Consider the following 16,212-nt stretch of genomic DNA (forward strand, 5'->3'; position numbering starts at 1 on the left):
CAATCAATCAATCAGTCAGTCAGTCAGTCAGTCAGTCTTTTTGATTACACTATTTAAATAGGCCCCATTTGGGGTCAGCTTTCGCTTACGGCCATACCACTCTGAAAAAGCCTGATCTCATCTGAACTCGGAAGCAAAGCAGAGTTGGGCCTGGTTAGTACTCGGTTGGGAGACTGAATGGGAATACTAGGTGCTGTAAGCTTTTTATTTGGATCAGTGTTTTCATGGCCTCTGCACAACATCCTGTTTTGGGATAAAGGTTGGACACAGGTTTGAAGGGGACCCAATCAATCAATCAGTCAGTCAGTCAGTCAGTCTTTTGATTACACTATTTAAATAGGCCCCATTTGGGGTCAGCTTTCGCTTACGGCCATACCACTCTGAAAAAGCCTGATCTCATCTGAACTCGGAAGCAAAGCAGAGTTGGGCCTGGTTAGTACTCGGTTGGGAGACTGAATGGGAATACTAGGTGCTGTAAGCTTTTTATTTGGATCAGTGTTTTCATGGCCTCTGCACAACATCCTGTTTTGGGATAAAGGTTGGACACAGGTTTGAAGGGGACCCAATCAATCAATCAGTCATCAGTCAGTCAGTCAGTCAGTCTTTTGATTACACTATTTAAATAGGCCCCATTTGGGGTCAGCTTTCGCTTACGGCCATACCACTCTGAAAAAGCCTGATCTCATCTGAACTCGGAAGCAAAGCAGAGTTGGGCCTGGTTAGTACTCGGTTGGGAGACTGAATGGGAATACTAGGTGCTGTAAGCTTTTTATTTGGATCAGTGTTTTCATGGCCTCTGCACAACATCCTGTTTTGGGATAAAGGTTGGACACAGGTTTGAAGGGGACCCAATCAATCAATCAATCAGTCAGTCAGTCTTTTGATTACACTATTTAAATAGGCCCCATTTGGGGTCAGCTTTCGCTTACGGCCATACCACTCTGAAAAAGCCTGATCTCATCTGAACTCGGAAGCAAAGCAGAGTTGGGCCTGGTTAGTACTCGGTTGGGAGACTGAATGGGAATACTAGGTGCTGTAAGCTTTTTATTTGGATCAGTGTTTTCATGGCCTCTGCACAACATCCTGTTTTGGGATAAAGGTTGGACACAGGTTTGAAGGGGACCCAATCAATCAATCAATCAGTCAGTCAGTCAGTCAGTCAGTCAGTCAGTTTTTGATTACACTATTTAAATAGGCCCCATTTGGGGTCAGCTTTCGCTTACGGCCATACCACTCTGAAAAAGCCTGATCTCATCTGAACTCGGAAGCAAAGCAGAGTTGGGCCTGGTTAGTACTCGGTTGGGAGACTGAATGGGAATACTAGGTGCTGTAAGCTTTTTATTTGGATCAGTGTTTTCATGGCCTCTGCACAACATCCTGTTTTGGGATAAAGGTTGGACACAGGTTTGAAGGGGACCCAATCAATCAATCAGTCAGTCAGTCAGTCAGTCTTTTGATTACACTATTTAAATAGGCCCCATTTGGGGTCAGCTTTCGCTTACGGCCATACCACTCTGAAAAAGCCTGATCTCATCTGAACTCGGAAGCAAAGCAGAGTTGGGCCTGGTTAGTACTCGGTTGGGAGACTGAATGGGAATACTAGGTGCTGTAAGCTTTTTATTTGGATCAGTGTTTTCATGGCCTCTGCACAACATCCTGTTTTGGGATAAAGGTTGGACACAGGTTTGAAGGGGACCCAATCAATCAATCAATCAGTCAGTCAGTCAGTCTTTTGATTACACTATTTAAATAGGCCCCATTTGGGGTCAGCTTTCGCTTACGGCCATACCACTCTGAAAAAGCCTGATCTCATCTGAACTCGGAAGCAAAGCAGAGTTGGGCCTGGTTAGTACTCGGTTGGGAGACTGAATGGGAATACTAGGTGCTGTAAGCTTTTTATTTGGATCAGTGTTTTCATGGCCTCTGCACAACATCCTGTTTTGGGATAAAGGTTGGACACAGGTTTGAAGGGGACCCAATCAATCAATCAGTCAGTCAGTCAGTCAGTCAGTCTTTTGATTACACTATTTAAATAGGCCCCATTTGGGGTCAGCTTTCGCTTACGGCCATACCACTCTGAAAAAGCCTGATCTCATCTGAACTCGGAAGCAAAGCAGAGTTGGGCCTGGTTAGTACTCGGTTGGGAGACTGAATGGGAATACTAGGTGCTGTAAGCTTTTTATTTGGATCAGTGTTTTCATGGCCTCTGCACAACATCCTGTTTTGGGATAAAGGTTGGACACAGGTTTGAAGGGGACCCAATCAATCAATCAATCAGTCAGTCAGTCAGTCTTTTGATTACACTATTTAAATAGGCCCCATTTGGGGTCAGCTTTCGCTTACGGCCATACCACTCTGAAAAAGCCTGATCTCATCTGAACTCGGAAGCAAAGCAGAGTTGGGCCTGGTTAGTACTCGGTTGGGAGACTGAATGGGAATACTAGGTGCTGTAAGCTTTTTATTTGGATCAGTGTTTTCATGGCCTCTGCACAACATCCTGTTTTGGGATAAAGGTTGGACACAGGTTTGAAGGGGACCCAATCAATCAATCAGTCAGTCAGTCAGTCAGTCAGTCAGTTTTTGATTACACTATTTAAATAGGCCCCATTTGGGGTCAGCTTTCGCTTACGGCCATACCACTCTGAAAAAGCCTGATCTCATCTGAACTCGGAAGCAAAGCAGAGTTGGGCCTGGTTAGTACTCGGTTGGGAGACTGAATGGGAATACTAGGTGCTGTAAGCTTTTTATTTGGATCAGTGTTTTCATGGCCTCTGCACAACATCCTGTTTTGGGATAAAGGTTGGACACAGGTTTGAAGGGGACCCAATCAATCAATCAGTCAGTCAGTCAGTCAGTCTTTTGATTACACTATTTAAATAGGCCCCATTTGGGGTCAGCTTTCGCTTACGGCCATACCACTCTGAAAAAGCCTGATCTCATCTGAACTCGGAAGCAAAGCAGAGTTGGGCCTGGTTAGTACTCGGTTGGGAGACTGAATGGGAATACTAGGTGCTGTAAGCTTTTTATTTGGATCAGTGTTTTCATGGCCTCTGCACAACATCCTGTTTTGGGATAAAGGTTGGACACAGGTTTGAAGGGGACCCAATCAATCAATCAGTCAGTCAGTCAGTTTTGATTACACTATTTAAATAGGCCCCATTTGGGGTCAGCTTTCGCTTACGGCCATACCACTCTGAAAAAGCCTGATCTCATCTGAACTCGGAAGCAAAGCAGAGTTGGGCCTGGTTAGTACTCGGTTGGGAGACTGAATGGGAATACTAGGTGCTGTAAGCTTTTTATTTGGATCAGTGTTTTCATGGCCTCTGCACAACATCCTGTTTTGGGATAAAGGTTGGACACAGGTTTGAAGGGGACCCAATCAATCAATCAGTCAGTCAGTCAGTCAGTCAGTCTTTTGATTACACTATTTAAATAGGCCCCATTTGGGGTCAGCTTTCGCTTACGGCCATACCACTCTGAAAAAGCCTGATCTCATCTGAACTCGGAAGCAAAGCAGAGTTGGGCCTGGTTAGTACTCGGTTGGGAGACTGAATGGGAATACTAGGTGCTGTAAGCTTTTTATTTGGATCAGTGTTTTCATGGCCTCTGCACAACATCCTGTTTTGGGATAAAGGTTGGACACAGGTTTGAAGGGGACCCAATCAATCAATCAATCAGTCAGTCAGTCTTTTGATTACACTATTTAAATAGGCCCCATTTGGGGTCAGCTTTCGCTTACGGCCATACCACTCTGAAAAAGCCTGATCTCATCTGAACTCGGAAGCAAAGCAGAGTTGGGCCTGGTTAGTACTCGGTTGGGAGACTGAATGGGAATACTAGGTGCTGTAAGCTTTTTATTTGGATCAGTGTTTTCATGGCCTCTGCACAACATCCTGTTTTGGGATAAAGGTTGGACACAGGTTTGAAGGGGACCCAATCAATCAATCAATCAGTCAGTCAGTCAGTCAGTCAGTTTTTGATTACACTATTTAAATAGGCCCCATTTGGGGTCAGCTTTCGCTTACGGCCATACCACTCTGAAAAAGCCTGATCTCATCTGAACTCGGAAGCAAAGCAGAGTTGGGCCTGGTTAGTACTCGGTTGGGAGACTGAATGGGAATACTAGGTGCTGTAAGCTTTTTATTTGGATCAGTGTTTTCATGGCCTCTGCACAACATCCTGTTTTGGGATAAAGGTTGGACACAGGTTTGAAGGGGACCCAATCAATCAATCAGTCAGTCAGTCAGTCAGTCAGTCAGTTTTTGATTACACTATTTAAATAGGCCCCATTTGGGGTCAGCTTTCGCTTACGGCCATACCACTCTGAAAAAGCCTGATCTCATCTGAACTCGGAAGCAAAGCAGAGTTGGGCCTGGTTAGTACTCGGTTGGGAGACTGAATGGGAATACTAGGTGCTGTAAGCTTTTTATTTGGATCAGTGTTTTCATGGCCTCTGCACAACATCCTGTTTTGGGATAAAGGTTGGACACAGGTTTGAAGGGGACCCAATCAATCAATCAATCAGTCAGTCAGTCAGTCTTTTGATTACACTATTTAAATAGGCCCCATTTGGGGTCAGCTTTCGCTTACGGCCATACCACTCTGAAAAAGCCTGATCTCATCTGAACTCGGAAGCAAAGCAGAGTTGGGCCTGGTTAGTACTCGGTTGGGAGACTGAATGGGAATACTAGGTGCTGTAAGCTTTTTATTTGGATCAGTGTTTTCATGGCCTCTGCACAACATCCTGTTTTGGGATAAAGGTTGGACACAGGTTTGAAGGGGACCCAATCAATCAATCAGTCAGTCAGTCAGTCAGTCAGTTTTTGATTACACTATTTAAATAGGCCCCATTTGGGGTCAGCTTTCGCTTACGGCCATACCACTCTGAAAAAGCCTGATCTCATCTGAACTCGGAAGCAAAGCAGAGTTGGGCCTGGTTAGTACTCGGTTGGGAGACTGAATGGGAATACTAGGTGCTGTAAGCTTTTTATTTGGATCAGTGTTTTCATGGCCTCTGCACAACATCCTGTTTTGGGATAAAGGTTGGACACAGGTTTGAAGGGGACCCAATCAATCAATCAATCAGTCAGTCAGTCTTTTGATTACACTATTTAAATAGGCCCCATTTGGGGTCAGCTTTCGCTTACGGCCATACCACTCTGAAAAAGCCTGATCTCATCTGAACTCGGAAGCAAAGCAGAGTTGGGCCTGGTTAGTACTCGGTTGGGAGACTGAATGGGAATACTAGGTGCTGTAAGCTTTTTATTTGGATCAGTGTTTTCATGGCCTCTGCACAACATCCTGTTTTGGGATAAAGGTTGGACACAGGTTTGAAGGGGACCCAATCAATCAATCAGTCAGTCAGTCAGTCAGTCAGTTTTGATTACACTATTTAAATAGGCCCCATTTGGGGTCAGCTTTCGCTTACGGCCATACCACTCTGAAAAAGCCTGATCTCATCTGAACTCGGAAGCAAAGCAGAGTTGGGCCTGGTTAGTACTCGGTTGGGAGACTGAATGGGAATACTAGGTGCTGTAAGCTTTTTATTTGGATCAGTGTTTTCATGGCCTCTGCACAACATCCTGTTTTGGGATAAAGGTTGGACACAGGTTTGAAGGGGACCCAATCAATCAATCAGTCAGTCAGTCAGTCAGTCTTTTGATTACACTATTTAAATAGGCCCCATTTGGGGTCAGCTTTCGCTTACGGCCATACCACTCTGAAAAAGCCTGATCTCATCTGAACTCGGAAGCAAAGCAGAGTTGGGCCTGGTTAGTACTCGGTTGGGAGACTGAATGGGAATACTAGGTGCTGTAAGCTTTTTATTTGGATCAGTGTTTTCATGGCCTCTGCACAACATCCTGTTTTGGGATAAAGGTTGGACACAGGTTTGAAGGGGACCCAATCAATCAATCAGTCAGTCAGTCAGTCAGTCAGTCTTTTGATTACACTATTTAAATAGGCCCCATTTGGGGTCAGCTTTCGCTTACGGCCATACCACTCTGAAAAAGCCTGATCTCATCTGAACTCGGAAGCAAAGCAGAGTTGGGCCTGGTTAGTACTCGGTTGGGAGACTGAATGGGAATACTAGGTGCTGTAAGCTTTTTATTTGGATCAGTGTTTTCATGGCCTCTGCACAACATCCTGTTTTGGGATAAAGGTTGGACACAGGTTTGAAGGGGACCCAATCAATCAATCAGTCAGTCAGTCAGTCAGTCTTTTGATTACACTATTTAAATAGGCCCCATTTGGGGTCAGCTTTCGCTTACGGCCATACCACTCTGAAAAAGCCTGATCTCATCTGAACTCGGAAGCAAAGCAGAGTTGGGCCTGGTTAGTACTCGGTTGGGAGACTGAATGGGAATACTAGGTGCTGTAAGCTTTTTATTTGGATCAGTGTTTTCATGGCCTCTGCACAACATCCTGTTTTGGGATAAAGGTTGGACACAGGTTTGAAGGGGACCCAATCAATCAATCAGTCAGTCAGTCAGTCTTTTGATTACACTATTTAAATAGGCCCCATTTGGGGTCAGCTTTCGCTTACGGCCATACCACTCTGAAAAAGCCTGATCTCATCTGAACTCGGAAGCAAAGCAGAGTTGGGCCTGGTTAGTACTCGGTTGGGAGACTGAATGGGAATACTAGGTGCTGTAAGCTTTTTATTTGGATCAGTGTTTTCATGGCCTCTGCACAACATCCTGTTTTGGGATAAAGGTTGGACACAGGTTTGAAGGGGACCCAATCAATCAATCAATCAGTCAGTCAGTCAGTTTTTGATTACACTATTTAAATAGGCCCCATTTGGGGTCAGCTTTCGCTTACGGCCATACCACTCTGAAAAAGCCTGATCTCATCTGAACTCGGAAGCAAAGCAGAGTTGGGCCTGGTTAGTACTCGGTTGGGAGACTGAATGGGAATACTAGGTGCTGTAAGCTTTTTATTTGGATCAGTGTTTTCATGGCCTCTGCACAACATCCTGTTTTGGGATAAAGGTTGGACACAGGTTTGAAGGGGACCCAATCAATCAATCAGTCAGTCAGTCAGTCAGTCAGTCAGTTTTTGATTACACTATTTAAATAGGCCCCATTTGGGGTCAGCTTTCGCTTACGGCCATACCACTCTGAAAAAGCCTGATCTCATCTGAACTCGGAAGCAAAGCAGAGTTGGGCCTGGTTAGTACTCGGTTGGGAGACTGAATGGGAATACTAGGTGCTGTAAGCTTTTTATTTGGATCAGTGTTTTCATGGCCTCTGCACAACATCCTGTTTTGGGATAAAGGTTGGACACAGGTTTGAAGGGGACCCAATCAATCAATCAATCAGTCAGTCAGTCTTTTGATTACACTATTTAAATAGGCCCCATTTGGGGTCAGCTTTCGCTTACGGCCATACCACTCTGAAAAAGCCTGATCTCATCTGAACTCGGAAGCAAAGCAGAGTTGGGCCTGGTTAGTACTCGGTTGGGAGACTGAATGGGAATACTAGGTGCTGTAAGCTTTTTATTTGGATCAGTGTTTTCATGGCCTCTGCACAACATCCTGTTTTGGGATAAAGGTTGGACACAGGTTTGAAGGGGACCCAATCAATCAATCAATCAGTCAGTCAGTCAGTCAGTCAGTTTTTGATTACACTATTTAAATAGGCCCCATTTGGGGTCAGCTTTCGCTTACGGCCATACCACTCTGAAAAAGCCTGATCTCATCTGAACTCGGAAGCAAAGCAGAGTTGGGCCTGGTTAGTACTCGGTTGGGAGACTGAATGGGAATACTAGGTGCTGTAAGCTTTTTATTTGGATCAGTGTTTTCATGGCCTCTGCACAACATCCTGTTTTGGGATAAAGGTTGGACACAGGTTTGAAGGGGACCCAATCAATCAATCAGTCAGTCAGTCAGTCAGTCAGTCTTTTGATTACACTATTTAAATAGGCCCCATTTGGGGTCAGCTTTCGCTTACGGCCATACCACTCTGAAAAAGCCTGATCTCATCTGAACTCGGAAGCAAAGCAGAGTTGGGCCTGGTTAGTACTCGGTTGGGAGACTGAATGGGAATACTAGGTGCTGTAAGCTTTTTATTTGGATCAGTGTTTTCATGGCCTCTGCACAACATCCTGTTTTGGGATAAAGGTTGGACACAGGTTTGAAGGGGACCCAATCAATCAATCAGTCAGTCAGTCAGTCAGTCTTTTGATTACACTATTTAAATAGGCCCCATTTGGGGTCAGCTTTCGCTTACGGCCATACCACTCTGAAAAAGCCTGATCTCATCTGAACTCGGAAGCAAAGCAGAGTTGGGCCTGGTTAGTACTCGGTTGGGAGACTGAATGGGAATACTAGGTGCTGTAAGCTTTTTATTTGGATCAGTGTTTTCATGGCCTCTGCACAACATCCTGTTTTGGGATAAAGGTTGGACACAGGTTTGAAGGGGACCCAATCAATCAATCAGTCAGTCAGTCAGTCAGTCAGTCTTTTGATTACACTATTTAAATAGGCCCCATTTGGGGTCAGCTTTCGCTTACGGCCATACCACTCTGAAAAAGCCTGATCTCATCTGAACTCGGAAGCAAAGCAGAGTTGGGCCTGGTTAGTACTCGGTTGGGAGACTGAATGGGAATACTAGGTGCTGTAAGCTTTTTATTTGGATCAGTGTTTTCATGGCCTCTGCACAACATCCTGTTTTGGGATAAAGGTTGGACACAGGTTTGAAGGGGACCCAATCAATCAATCAATCAGTCAGTCAGTCTTTTGATTACACTATTTAAATAGGCCCCATTTGGGGTCAGCTTTCGCTTACGGCCATACCACTCTGAAAAAGCCTGATCTCATCTGAACTCGGAAGCAAAGCAGAGTTGGGCCTGGTTAGTACTCGGTTGGGAGACTGAATGGGAATACTAGGTGCTGTAAGCTTTTTATTTGGATCAGTGTTTTCATGGCCTCTGCACAACATCCTGTTTTGGGATAAAGGTTGGACACAGGTTTGAAGGGGACCCAATCAATCAATCAATCAGTCAGTCAGTCAGTCAGTCAGTTTTTTGATTACACTATTTAAATAGGCCCCATTTGGGGTCAGCTTTCGCTTACGGCCATACCACTCTGAAAAAGCCTGATCTCATCTGAACTCGGAAGCAAAGCAGAGTTGGGCCTGGTTAGTACTCGGTTGGGAGACTGAATGGGAATACTAGGTGCTGTAAGCTTTTTATTTGGATCAGTGTTTTCATGGCCTCTGCACAACATCCTGTTTTGGGATAAAGGTTGGACACAGGTTTGAAGGGGACCCAATCAATCAATCAGTCAGTCAGTCAGTCAGTCTTTTGATTACACTATTTAAATAGGCCCCATTTGGGGTCAGCTTTCGCTTACGGCCATACCACTCTGAAAAAGCCTGATCTCATCTGAACTCGGAAGCAAAGCAGAGTTGGGCCTGGTTAGTACTCGGTTGGGAGACTGAATGGGAATACTAGGTGCTGTAAGCTTTTTATTTGGATCAGTGTTTTCATGGCCTCTGCACAACATCCTGTTTTGGGATAAAGGTTGGACACAGGTTTGAAGGGGACCCAATCAATCAATCAATCAGTCAGTCAGTCAGTCTTTTGATTACACTATTTAAATAGGCCCCATTTGGGGTCAGCTTTCGCTTACGGCCATACCACTCTGAAAAAGCCTGATCTCATCTGAACTCGGAAGCAAAGCAGAGTTGGGCCTGGTTAGTACTCGGTTGGGAGACTGAATGGGAATACTAGGTGCTGTAAGCTTTTTATTTGGATCAGTGTTTTCATGGCCTCTGCACAACATCCTGTTTTGGGATAAAGGTTGGACACAGGTTTGAAGGGGACCCAATCAATCAATCAATCAGTCAGTCAGTCAGTCAGTCTTTTGATTACACTATTTAAATAGGCCCCATTTGGGGTCAGCTTTCGCTTACGGCCATACCACTCTGAAAAAGCCTGATCTCATCTGAACTCGGAAGCAAAGCAGAGTTGGGCCTGGTTAGTACTCGGTTGGGAGACTGAATGGGAATACTAGGTGCTGTAAGCTTTTTATTTGGATCAGTGTTTTCATGGCCTCTGCACAACATCCTGTTTTGGGATAAAGGTTGGACACAGGTTTGAAGGGGACCCAATCAATCAATCAGTCATCAGTCAGTCAGTCAGTCTTTTGATTACACTATTTAAATAGGCCCCATTTGGGGTCAGCTTTCGCTTACGGCCATACCACTCTGAAAAAGCCTGATCTCATCTGAACTCGGAAGCAAAGCAGAGTTGGGCCTGGTTAGTACTCGGTTGGGAGACTGAATGGGAATACTAGGTGCTGTAAGCTTTTTATTTGGATCAGTGTTTTCATGGCCTCTGCACAACATCCTGTTTTGGGATAAAGGTTGGACACAGGTTTGAAGGGGACCCAATCAATCAATCAATCAGTCAGTCAGTCAGTCTTTTGATTACACTATTTAAATAGGCCCCATTTGGGGTCAGCTTTCGCTTACGGCCATACCACTCTGAAAAAGCCTGATCTCATCTGAACTCGGAAGCAAAGCAGAGTTGGGCCTGGTTAGTACTCGGTTGGGAGACTGAATGGGAATACTAGGTGCTGTAAGCTTTTTATTTGGATCAGTGTTTTCATGGCCTCTGCACAACATCCTGTTTTGGGATAAAGGTTGGACACAGGTTTGAAGGGGACCCAATCAATCAATCAGTCAGTCAGTCAGTCAGTCTTTTGATTACACTATTTAAATAGGCCCCATTTGGGGTCAGCTTTCGCTTACGGCCATACCACTCTGAAAAAGCCTGATCTCATCTGAACTCGGAAGCAAAGCAGAGTTGGGCCTGGTTAGTACTCGGTTGGGAGACTGAATGGGAATACTAGGTGCTGTAAGCTTTTTATTTGGATCAGTGTTTTCATGGCCTCTGCACAACATCCTGTTTTGGGATAAAGGTTGGACACAGGTTTGAAGGGGACCCAATCAATCAATCAGTCAGTCAGTCAGTCAGTCAGTCTTTTGATTACACTATTTAAATAGGCCCCATTTGGGGTCAGCTTTCGCTTACGGCCATACCACTCTGAAAAAGCCTGATCTCATCTGAACTCGGAAGCAAAGCAGAGTTGGGCCTGGTTAGTACTCGGTTGGGAGACTGAATGGGAATACTAGGTGCTGTAAGCTTTTTATTTGGATCAGTGTTTTCATGGCCTCTGCACAACATCCTGTTTTGGGATAAAGGTTGGACACAGGTTTGAAGGGGACCCAATCAATCAATCAGTCAGTCAGTCAGTCAGTCTTTTGATTACACTATTTAAATAGGCCCCATTTGGGGTCAGCTTTCGCTTACGGCCATACCACTCTGAAAAAGCCTGATCTCATCTGAACTCGGAAGCAAAGCAGAGTTGGGCCTGGTTAGTACTCGGTTGGGAGACTGAATGGGAATACTAGGTGCTGTAAGCTTTTTATTTGGATCAGTGTTTTCATGGCCTCTGCACAACATCCTGTTTTGGGATAAAGGTTGGACACAGGTTTGAAGGGGACCCAATCAATCAATCAGTCAGTCAGTCAGTCAGTCAGTCTTTTGATTACACTATTTAAATAGGCCCCATTTGGGGTCAGCTTTCGCTTACGGCCATACCACTCTGAAAAAGCCTGATCTCATCTGAACTCGGAAGCAAAGCAGAGTTGGGCCTGGTTAGTACTCGGTTGGGAGACTGAATGGGAATACTAGGTGCTGTAAGCTTTTTATTTGGATCAGTGTTTTCATGGCCTCTGCACAACATCCTGTTTTGGGATAAAGGTTGGACACAGGTTTGAAGGGGACCCAATCAATCAATCAATCAGTCAGTCAGTCTTTTGATTACACTATTTAAATAGGCCCCATTTGGGGTCAGCTTTCGCTTACGGCCATACCACTCTGAAAAAGCCTGATCTCATCTGAACTCGGAAGCAAAGCAGAGTTGGGCCTGGTTAGTACTCGGTTGGGAGACTGAATGGGAATACTAGGTGCTGTAAGCTTTTTATTTGGATCAGTGTTTTCATGGCCTCTGCACAACATCCTGTTTTGGGATAAAGGTTGGACACAGGTTTGAAGGGGACCCAATCAATCAATCAGTCAGTCAGTCAGTCAGTCTTTTGATTACACTATTTAAATAGGCCCCATTTGGGGTCAGCTTTCGCTTACGGCCATACCACTCTGAAAAAGCCTGATCTCATCTGAACTCGGAAGCAAAGCAGAGTTGGGCCTGGTTAGTACTCGGTTGGGAGACTGAATGGGAATACTAGGTGCTGTAAGCTTTTTATTTGGATCAGTGTTTTCATGGCCTCTGCACAACATCCTGTTTTGGGATAAAGGTTGGACACAGGTTTGAAGGGGACCCAATCAATCAATCAGTCAGTCAGTCAGTCAGTCTTTTGATTACACTATTTAAATAGGCCCCATTTGGGGTCAGCTTTCGCTTACGGCCATACCACTCTGAAAAAGCCTGATCTCATCTGAACTCGGAAGCAAAGCAGAGTTGGGCCTGGTTAGTACTCGGTTGGGAGACTGAATGGGAATACTAGGTGCTGTAAGCTTTTTATTTGGATCAGTGTTTTCATGGCCTCTGCACAACATCCTGTTTTGGGATAAAGGTTGGACACAGGTTTGAAGGGGACCCAATCAATCAATCAGTCAGTCAGTCTTTTGATTACACTATTTAAATAGGCCCCATTTGGGGTCAGCTTTCGCTTACGGCCATACCACTCTGAAAAAGCCTGATCTCATCTGAACTCGGAAGCAAAGCAGAGTTGGGCCTGGTTAGTACTCGGTTGGGAGACTGAATGGGAATACTAGGTGCTGTAAGCTTTTTATTTGGATCAGTGTTTTCATGGCCTCTGCACAACATCCTGTTTTGGGATAAAGGTTGGACACAGGTTTGAAGGGGACCCAATCAATCAATCAGTCAGTCAGTCAGTCAGTCTTTTGATTACACTATTTAAATAGGCCCCATTTGGGGTCAGCTTTCGCTTACGGCCATACCACTCTGAAAAAGCCTGATCTCATCTGAACTCGGAAGCAAAGCAGAGTTGGGCCTGGTTAGTACTCGGTTGGGAGACTGAATGGGAATACTAGGTGCTGTAAGCTTTTTATTTGGATCAGTGTTTTCATGGCCTCTGCACAACATCCTGTTTTGGGATAAAGGTTGGACACAGGTTTGAAGGGGACCCAATCAATCAATCAGTCAGTCAGTCTTTTGATTACACTATTTAAATAGGCCCCATTTGGGGTCAGCTTTCGCTTACGGCCATACCACTCTGAAAAAGCCTGATCTCATCTGAACTCGGAAGCAAAGCAGAGTTGGGCCTGGTTAGTACTCGGTTGGGAGACTGAATGGGAATACTAGGTGCTGTAAGCTTTTTATTTGGATCAGTGTTTTCATGGCCTCTGCACAACATCCTGTTTTGGGATAAAGGTTGGACACAGGTTTGAAGGGGACCCAATCAATCAATCAGTCAGTCAGTCAGTCAGTCTTTTGATTACACTATTTAAATAGGCCCCATTTGGGGTCAGCTTTCGCTTACGGCCATACCACTCTGAAAAAGCCTGATCTCATCTGAACTCGGAAGCAAAGCAGAGTTGGGCCTGGTTAGTACTCGGTTGGGAGACTGAATGGGAATACTAGGTGCTGTAAGCTTTTTATTTGGATCAGTGTTTTCATGGCCTCTGCACAACATCCTGTTTTGGGATAAAGGTTGGACACAGGTTTGAAGGGGACCCAATCAATCAATCAATCAGTCAGTCAGTCAGTCTTTTGATTACACTATTTAAATAGGCCCCATTTGGGGTCAGCTTTCGCTTACGGCCATACCACTCTGAAAAAGCCTGATCTCATCTGAACTCGGAAGCAAAGCAGAGTTGGGCCTGGTTAGTACTCGGTTGGGAGACTGAATGGGAATACTAGGTGCTGTAAGCTTTTTATTTGGATCAGTGTTTTCATGGCCTCTGCACAACATCCTGTTTTGGGATAAAGGTTGGACACAGGTTTGAAGGGGACCCAATCAATCAATCAGTCAGTCAGTCAGTCAGTCTTTTGATTACACTATTTAAATAGGCCCCATTTGGGGTCAGCTTTCGCTTACGGCCATACCACTCTGAAAAAGCCTGATCTCATCTGAACTCGGAAGCAAAGCAGAGTTGGGCCTGGTTAGTACTCGGTTGGGAGACTGAATGGGAATACTAGGTGCTGTAAGCTTTTTATTTGGATCAGTGTTTTCATGGCCTCTGCACAACATCCTGTTTTGGGATAAAGGTTGGACACAGGTTTGAAGGGGACCCAATCAATCAATCAGTCAGTCAGTCAGTCAGTCTTTTGATTACACTATTTAAATAGGCCCCATTTGGGGTCAGCTTTCGCTTACGGCCATACCACTCTGAAAAAGCCTGATCTCATCTGAACTCGGAAGCAAAGCAGAGTTGGGCCTGGTTAGTACTCGGTTGGGAGACTGAATGGGAATACTAGGTGCTGTAAGCTTTTTATTTGGATCAGTGTTTTCATGGCCTCTGCACAACATCCTGTTTTGGGATAAAGGTTGGACACAGGTTTGAAGGGGACCCAATCAATCAATCAGTCAGTCAGTCAGTCTTTTGATTACACTATTTAAATAGGCCCCATTTGGGGTCAGCTTTCGCTTACGGCCATACCACTCTGAAAAAGCCTGATCTCATCTGAACTCGGAAGCAAAGCAGAGTTGGGCCTGGTTAGTACTCGGTTGGGAGACTGAATGGGAATACTAGGTGCTGTAAGCTTTTTATTTGGATCAGTGTTTTCATGGCCTCTGCACAACATCCTGTTTTGGGATAAAGGTTGGACACAGGTTTGAAGGGGACCCAATCAATCAATCAGTCAGTCAGTCAGTCAGTCTTTTGATTACACTATTTAAATAGGCCCCATTTGGGGTCAGCTTTCGCTTACGGCCATACCACTCTGAAAAAGCCTGATCTCATCTGAACTCGGAAGCAAAGCAGAGTTGGGCCTGGTTAGTACTCGGTTGGGAGACTGAATGGGAATACTAGGTGCTGTAAGCTTTTTATTTGGATCAGTGTTTTCATGGCCTCTGCACAACATCCTGTTTTGGGATAAAGGTTGGACACAGGTTTGAAGGGGACCCAATCAATCAATCAGTCAGTCAGTCAGTCAGTCTTTTGATTACACTATTTAAATAGGCCCCATTTGGGGTCAGCTTTCGCTTACGGCCATACCACTCTGAAAAAGCCTGATCTCATCTGAACTCGGAAGCAAAGCAGAGTTGGGCCTGGTTAGTACTCGGTTGGGAGACTGAATGGGAATACTAGGTGCTGTAAGCTTTTTATTTGGATCAGTGTTTTCATGGCCTCTGCACAACATCCTGTTTTGGGATAAAGGTTGGACACAGGTTTGAAGGGGACCCAATCAATCAATCAGTCAGTCAGTCAGTCAGTCTTTTGATTACACTATTTAAATAGGCCCCATTTGGGGTCAGCTTTCGCTTACGGCCATACCACTCTGAAAAAGCCTGATCTCATCTGAACTCGGAAGCAAAGCAGAGTTGGGCCTGGTTAGTACTCGGTTGGGAGACTGAATGGGAATACTAGGTGCTGTAAGCTTTTTATTTGGATCAGTGTTTTCATGGCCTCTGCACAACATCCTGTTTTGGGATAAAGGTTGGACACAGGTTTGAAGGGGACCCAATCAATCAATCAGTCAGTCAGTCAGTCTTTTGATTACACTATTTAAATAGGCCCCATTTGGGGTCAGCTTTCGCTTACGGCCATACCACTCTGAAAAAGCCTGATCTCATCTGAACTCGGAAGCAAAGCAGAGTTGGGCCTGGTTAGTACTCGGTTGGGAGACTGAATGGGAATACTAGGTGCTGTAAGCTTTTTATTTGGATCAGTGTTTTCATGGCCTCTGCACAACATCCTGTTTTGGGATAAAGGTTGGACACAGGTTTGAAGGGGACCCAATCAATCAATCAATCAGTCAGTCAGTCAGTCAGTCAGTTTTTGATTACACTATTTAAATAGGCCCCATTTGGGGTCAGCTTTCGCTTACGGCCATACCACTCTGAAAAAGCCTGATCTCATCTGAACTCGGAAGCAAAGCAGAGTTGGGCCTGGTTAGTACTCGGTTGGGAGACTGAATGGGAATACTAGGTGCTGTAAGCTTTTTATTTGGATCAGTGTTTTCATGGCCTCTGCACAACATCCTGTTTTGGGATA

At 45.0% G+C, this 16,212-nt stretch overlaps 58 non-coding genes across 58 annotated transcripts; all 58 read left to right on the forward strand.

Annotated features, from left to right (window-relative positions):
• Positions 1-83: 83 nt before the first annotated feature.
• On the forward strand, positions 84-202 carry LOC128631512 (5S ribosomal RNA). The gene has a single exon (XR_008395681.1). It is a non-coding gene; the product is annotated as a 5S ribosomal RNA (ribosomal RNA).
• Positions 203-362: 160 nt separating this feature from the next.
• Positions 363-481, forward strand: LOC128631513 (5S ribosomal RNA). The gene has a single exon (XR_008395682.1). It is a non-coding gene; the product is annotated as a 5S ribosomal RNA (ribosomal RNA).
• A 167-nt stretch (positions 482-648) lies between these two features.
• On the forward strand, positions 649-767 carry LOC128631515 (5S ribosomal RNA). Its single transcript, XR_008395684.1, has one exon. It is a non-coding gene; the product is annotated as a 5S ribosomal RNA (ribosomal RNA).
• Positions 768-923: 156 nt separating this feature from the next.
• On the forward strand, positions 924-1,042 carry LOC128631516 (5S ribosomal RNA). Its single transcript, XR_008395685.1, has one exon. It is a non-coding gene; the product is annotated as a 5S ribosomal RNA (ribosomal RNA).
• Positions 1,043-1,217: 175 nt separating this feature from the next.
• LOC128631517 (5S ribosomal RNA) lies at positions 1,218-1,336 on the forward strand. Its single transcript, XR_008395686.1, has one exon. It is a non-coding gene; the product is annotated as a 5S ribosomal RNA (ribosomal RNA).
• A 160-nt stretch (positions 1,337-1,496) lies between these two features.
• On the forward strand, positions 1,497-1,615 carry LOC128631518 (5S ribosomal RNA). The gene has a single exon (XR_008395687.1). It is a non-coding gene; the product is annotated as a 5S ribosomal RNA (ribosomal RNA).
• Positions 1,616-1,775: 160 nt separating this feature from the next.
• Positions 1,776-1,894, forward strand: LOC128631519 (5S ribosomal RNA). Its single transcript, XR_008395688.1, has one exon. It is a non-coding gene; the product is annotated as a 5S ribosomal RNA (ribosomal RNA).
• Positions 1,895-2,058: 164 nt separating this feature from the next.
• On the forward strand, positions 2,059-2,177 carry LOC128631520 (5S ribosomal RNA). The gene has a single exon (XR_008395689.1). It is a non-coding gene; the product is annotated as a 5S ribosomal RNA (ribosomal RNA).
• A 160-nt stretch (positions 2,178-2,337) lies between these two features.
• Positions 2,338-2,456, forward strand: LOC128631521 (5S ribosomal RNA). The gene has a single exon (XR_008395690.1). It is a non-coding gene; the product is annotated as a 5S ribosomal RNA (ribosomal RNA).
• A 167-nt stretch (positions 2,457-2,623) lies between these two features.
• On the forward strand, positions 2,624-2,742 carry LOC128631522 (5S ribosomal RNA). Its single transcript, XR_008395691.1, has one exon. It is a non-coding gene; the product is annotated as a 5S ribosomal RNA (ribosomal RNA).
• Positions 2,743-2,902: 160 nt separating this feature from the next.
• LOC128631523 (5S ribosomal RNA) lies at positions 2,903-3,021 on the forward strand. The gene has a single exon (XR_008395692.1). It is a non-coding gene; the product is annotated as a 5S ribosomal RNA (ribosomal RNA).
• A 154-nt stretch (positions 3,022-3,175) lies between these two features.
• LOC128631524 (5S ribosomal RNA) lies at positions 3,176-3,294 on the forward strand. The gene has a single exon (XR_008395693.1). It is a non-coding gene; the product is annotated as a 5S ribosomal RNA (ribosomal RNA).
• Positions 3,295-3,458: 164 nt separating this feature from the next.
• LOC128631526 (5S ribosomal RNA) lies at positions 3,459-3,577 on the forward strand. Its single transcript, XR_008395695.1, has one exon. It is a non-coding gene; the product is annotated as a 5S ribosomal RNA (ribosomal RNA).
• Positions 3,578-3,733: 156 nt separating this feature from the next.
• On the forward strand, positions 3,734-3,852 carry LOC128631527 (5S ribosomal RNA). The gene has a single exon (XR_008395696.1). It is a non-coding gene; the product is annotated as a 5S ribosomal RNA (ribosomal RNA).
• A 167-nt stretch (positions 3,853-4,019) lies between these two features.
• On the forward strand, positions 4,020-4,138 carry LOC128631528 (5S ribosomal RNA). The gene has a single exon (XR_008395697.1). It is a non-coding gene; the product is annotated as a 5S ribosomal RNA (ribosomal RNA).
• A 167-nt stretch (positions 4,139-4,305) lies between these two features.
• LOC128631529 (5S ribosomal RNA) lies at positions 4,306-4,424 on the forward strand. Its single transcript, XR_008395698.1, has one exon. It is a non-coding gene; the product is annotated as a 5S ribosomal RNA (ribosomal RNA).
• A 160-nt stretch (positions 4,425-4,584) lies between these two features.
• Positions 4,585-4,703, forward strand: LOC128631530 (5S ribosomal RNA). Its single transcript, XR_008395699.1, has one exon. It is a non-coding gene; the product is annotated as a 5S ribosomal RNA (ribosomal RNA).
• Positions 4,704-4,866: 163 nt separating this feature from the next.
• On the forward strand, positions 4,867-4,985 carry LOC128631531 (5S ribosomal RNA). Its single transcript, XR_008395700.1, has one exon. It is a non-coding gene; the product is annotated as a 5S ribosomal RNA (ribosomal RNA).
• A 156-nt stretch (positions 4,986-5,141) lies between these two features.
• On the forward strand, positions 5,142-5,260 carry LOC128631532 (5S ribosomal RNA). Its single transcript, XR_008395701.1, has one exon. It is a non-coding gene; the product is annotated as a 5S ribosomal RNA (ribosomal RNA).
• A 162-nt stretch (positions 5,261-5,422) lies between these two features.
• On the forward strand, positions 5,423-5,541 carry LOC128631533 (5S ribosomal RNA). Its single transcript, XR_008395702.1, has one exon. It is a non-coding gene; the product is annotated as a 5S ribosomal RNA (ribosomal RNA).
• A 160-nt stretch (positions 5,542-5,701) lies between these two features.
• On the forward strand, positions 5,702-5,820 carry LOC128631534 (5S ribosomal RNA). The gene has a single exon (XR_008395703.1). It is a non-coding gene; the product is annotated as a 5S ribosomal RNA (ribosomal RNA).
• A 164-nt stretch (positions 5,821-5,984) lies between these two features.
• Positions 5,985-6,103, forward strand: LOC128631535 (5S ribosomal RNA). Its single transcript, XR_008395704.1, has one exon. It is a non-coding gene; the product is annotated as a 5S ribosomal RNA (ribosomal RNA).
• Positions 6,104-6,263: 160 nt separating this feature from the next.
• LOC128631537 (5S ribosomal RNA) lies at positions 6,264-6,382 on the forward strand. The gene has a single exon (XR_008395706.1). It is a non-coding gene; the product is annotated as a 5S ribosomal RNA (ribosomal RNA).
• A 156-nt stretch (positions 6,383-6,538) lies between these two features.
• Positions 6,539-6,657, forward strand: LOC128631538 (5S ribosomal RNA). Its single transcript, XR_008395707.1, has one exon. It is a non-coding gene; the product is annotated as a 5S ribosomal RNA (ribosomal RNA).
• A 159-nt stretch (positions 6,658-6,816) lies between these two features.
• On the forward strand, positions 6,817-6,935 carry LOC128631539 (5S ribosomal RNA). The gene has a single exon (XR_008395708.1). It is a non-coding gene; the product is annotated as a 5S ribosomal RNA (ribosomal RNA).
• A 167-nt stretch (positions 6,936-7,102) lies between these two features.
• Positions 7,103-7,221, forward strand: LOC128631540 (5S ribosomal RNA). Its single transcript, XR_008395709.1, has one exon. It is a non-coding gene; the product is annotated as a 5S ribosomal RNA (ribosomal RNA).
• A 156-nt stretch (positions 7,222-7,377) lies between these two features.
• LOC128631541 (5S ribosomal RNA) lies at positions 7,378-7,496 on the forward strand. Its single transcript, XR_008395710.1, has one exon. It is a non-coding gene; the product is annotated as a 5S ribosomal RNA (ribosomal RNA).
• A 167-nt stretch (positions 7,497-7,663) lies between these two features.
• Positions 7,664-7,782, forward strand: LOC128631542 (5S ribosomal RNA). The gene has a single exon (XR_008395711.1). It is a non-coding gene; the product is annotated as a 5S ribosomal RNA (ribosomal RNA).
• Positions 7,783-7,946: 164 nt separating this feature from the next.
• LOC128631543 (5S ribosomal RNA) lies at positions 7,947-8,065 on the forward strand. The gene has a single exon (XR_008395712.1). It is a non-coding gene; the product is annotated as a 5S ribosomal RNA (ribosomal RNA).
• A 160-nt stretch (positions 8,066-8,225) lies between these two features.
• LOC128631544 (5S ribosomal RNA) lies at positions 8,226-8,344 on the forward strand. Its single transcript, XR_008395713.1, has one exon. It is a non-coding gene; the product is annotated as a 5S ribosomal RNA (ribosomal RNA).
• A 164-nt stretch (positions 8,345-8,508) lies between these two features.
• On the forward strand, positions 8,509-8,627 carry LOC128631545 (5S ribosomal RNA). Its single transcript, XR_008395714.1, has one exon. It is a non-coding gene; the product is annotated as a 5S ribosomal RNA (ribosomal RNA).
• A 156-nt stretch (positions 8,628-8,783) lies between these two features.
• Positions 8,784-8,902, forward strand: LOC128631546 (5S ribosomal RNA). Its single transcript, XR_008395715.1, has one exon. It is a non-coding gene; the product is annotated as a 5S ribosomal RNA (ribosomal RNA).
• Positions 8,903-9,070: 168 nt separating this feature from the next.
• LOC128631548 (5S ribosomal RNA) lies at positions 9,071-9,189 on the forward strand. The gene has a single exon (XR_008395717.1). It is a non-coding gene; the product is annotated as a 5S ribosomal RNA (ribosomal RNA).
• A 160-nt stretch (positions 9,190-9,349) lies between these two features.
• On the forward strand, positions 9,350-9,468 carry LOC128631549 (5S ribosomal RNA). The gene has a single exon (XR_008395718.1). It is a non-coding gene; the product is annotated as a 5S ribosomal RNA (ribosomal RNA).
• Positions 9,469-9,628: 160 nt separating this feature from the next.
• LOC128631550 (5S ribosomal RNA) lies at positions 9,629-9,747 on the forward strand. The gene has a single exon (XR_008395719.1). It is a non-coding gene; the product is annotated as a 5S ribosomal RNA (ribosomal RNA).
• A 164-nt stretch (positions 9,748-9,911) lies between these two features.
• On the forward strand, positions 9,912-10,030 carry LOC128631551 (5S ribosomal RNA). Its single transcript, XR_008395720.1, has one exon. It is a non-coding gene; the product is annotated as a 5S ribosomal RNA (ribosomal RNA).
• Positions 10,031-10,193: 163 nt separating this feature from the next.
• On the forward strand, positions 10,194-10,312 carry LOC128631552 (5S ribosomal RNA). Its single transcript, XR_008395721.1, has one exon. It is a non-coding gene; the product is annotated as a 5S ribosomal RNA (ribosomal RNA).
• A 160-nt stretch (positions 10,313-10,472) lies between these two features.
• Positions 10,473-10,591, forward strand: LOC128631553 (5S ribosomal RNA). Its single transcript, XR_008395722.1, has one exon. It is a non-coding gene; the product is annotated as a 5S ribosomal RNA (ribosomal RNA).
• Positions 10,592-10,751: 160 nt separating this feature from the next.
• On the forward strand, positions 10,752-10,870 carry LOC128631554 (5S ribosomal RNA). The gene has a single exon (XR_008395723.1). It is a non-coding gene; the product is annotated as a 5S ribosomal RNA (ribosomal RNA).
• Positions 10,871-11,034: 164 nt separating this feature from the next.
• On the forward strand, positions 11,035-11,153 carry LOC128631555 (5S ribosomal RNA). The gene has a single exon (XR_008395724.1). It is a non-coding gene; the product is annotated as a 5S ribosomal RNA (ribosomal RNA).
• A 160-nt stretch (positions 11,154-11,313) lies between these two features.
• LOC128631556 (5S ribosomal RNA) lies at positions 11,314-11,432 on the forward strand. Its single transcript, XR_008395725.1, has one exon. It is a non-coding gene; the product is annotated as a 5S ribosomal RNA (ribosomal RNA).
• A 164-nt stretch (positions 11,433-11,596) lies between these two features.
• Positions 11,597-11,715, forward strand: LOC128631557 (5S ribosomal RNA). Its single transcript, XR_008395726.1, has one exon. It is a non-coding gene; the product is annotated as a 5S ribosomal RNA (ribosomal RNA).
• A 156-nt stretch (positions 11,716-11,871) lies between these two features.
• LOC128631559 (5S ribosomal RNA) lies at positions 11,872-11,990 on the forward strand. Its single transcript, XR_008395728.1, has one exon. It is a non-coding gene; the product is annotated as a 5S ribosomal RNA (ribosomal RNA).
• A 160-nt stretch (positions 11,991-12,150) lies between these two features.
• Positions 12,151-12,269, forward strand: LOC128631560 (5S ribosomal RNA). The gene has a single exon (XR_008395729.1). It is a non-coding gene; the product is annotated as a 5S ribosomal RNA (ribosomal RNA).
• A 160-nt stretch (positions 12,270-12,429) lies between these two features.
• Positions 12,430-12,548, forward strand: LOC128631561 (5S ribosomal RNA). Its single transcript, XR_008395730.1, has one exon. It is a non-coding gene; the product is annotated as a 5S ribosomal RNA (ribosomal RNA).
• Positions 12,549-12,700: 152 nt separating this feature from the next.
• LOC128631562 (5S ribosomal RNA) lies at positions 12,701-12,819 on the forward strand. Its single transcript, XR_008395731.1, has one exon. It is a non-coding gene; the product is annotated as a 5S ribosomal RNA (ribosomal RNA).
• Positions 12,820-12,979: 160 nt separating this feature from the next.
• Positions 12,980-13,098, forward strand: LOC128631563 (5S ribosomal RNA). The gene has a single exon (XR_008395732.1). It is a non-coding gene; the product is annotated as a 5S ribosomal RNA (ribosomal RNA).
• Positions 13,099-13,250: 152 nt separating this feature from the next.
• LOC128631564 (5S ribosomal RNA) lies at positions 13,251-13,369 on the forward strand. Its single transcript, XR_008395733.1, has one exon. It is a non-coding gene; the product is annotated as a 5S ribosomal RNA (ribosomal RNA).
• Positions 13,370-13,529: 160 nt separating this feature from the next.
• On the forward strand, positions 13,530-13,648 carry LOC128631565 (5S ribosomal RNA). The gene has a single exon (XR_008395734.1). It is a non-coding gene; the product is annotated as a 5S ribosomal RNA (ribosomal RNA).
• A 160-nt stretch (positions 13,649-13,808) lies between these two features.
• LOC128631566 (5S ribosomal RNA) lies at positions 13,809-13,927 on the forward strand. The gene has a single exon (XR_008395735.1). It is a non-coding gene; the product is annotated as a 5S ribosomal RNA (ribosomal RNA).
• A 160-nt stretch (positions 13,928-14,087) lies between these two features.
• On the forward strand, positions 14,088-14,206 carry LOC128631567 (5S ribosomal RNA). The gene has a single exon (XR_008395736.1). It is a non-coding gene; the product is annotated as a 5S ribosomal RNA (ribosomal RNA).
• Positions 14,207-14,366: 160 nt separating this feature from the next.
• LOC128631568 (5S ribosomal RNA) lies at positions 14,367-14,485 on the forward strand. The gene has a single exon (XR_008395737.1). It is a non-coding gene; the product is annotated as a 5S ribosomal RNA (ribosomal RNA).
• Positions 14,486-14,641: 156 nt separating this feature from the next.
• LOC128631570 (5S ribosomal RNA) lies at positions 14,642-14,760 on the forward strand. The gene has a single exon (XR_008395739.1). It is a non-coding gene; the product is annotated as a 5S ribosomal RNA (ribosomal RNA).
• Positions 14,761-14,920: 160 nt separating this feature from the next.
• On the forward strand, positions 14,921-15,039 carry LOC128631571 (5S ribosomal RNA). The gene has a single exon (XR_008395740.1). It is a non-coding gene; the product is annotated as a 5S ribosomal RNA (ribosomal RNA).
• A 160-nt stretch (positions 15,040-15,199) lies between these two features.
• On the forward strand, positions 15,200-15,318 carry LOC128631572 (5S ribosomal RNA). Its single transcript, XR_008395741.1, has one exon. It is a non-coding gene; the product is annotated as a 5S ribosomal RNA (ribosomal RNA).
• Positions 15,319-15,478: 160 nt separating this feature from the next.
• LOC128631573 (5S ribosomal RNA) lies at positions 15,479-15,597 on the forward strand. Its single transcript, XR_008395742.1, has one exon. It is a non-coding gene; the product is annotated as a 5S ribosomal RNA (ribosomal RNA).
• Positions 15,598-15,753: 156 nt separating this feature from the next.
• On the forward strand, positions 15,754-15,872 carry LOC128631574 (5S ribosomal RNA). The gene has a single exon (XR_008395743.1). It is a non-coding gene; the product is annotated as a 5S ribosomal RNA (ribosomal RNA).
• A 167-nt stretch (positions 15,873-16,039) lies between these two features.
• On the forward strand, positions 16,040-16,158 carry LOC128631576 (5S ribosomal RNA). The gene has a single exon (XR_008395745.1). It is a non-coding gene; the product is annotated as a 5S ribosomal RNA (ribosomal RNA).
• Positions 16,159-16,212: the final 54 nt, after the last annotated feature.

The sequence above is a fragment of the Ictalurus punctatus genome, unplaced genomic scaffold (genome assembly GCF_001660625.3).
Source record: "Ictalurus punctatus breed USDA103 unplaced genomic scaffold, Coco_2.0 tig00006879, whole genome shotgun sequence".
NCBI classification, from domain to species: Eukaryota; Metazoa; Chordata; class Actinopteri; order Siluriformes; family Ictaluridae; genus Ictalurus; species Ictalurus punctatus.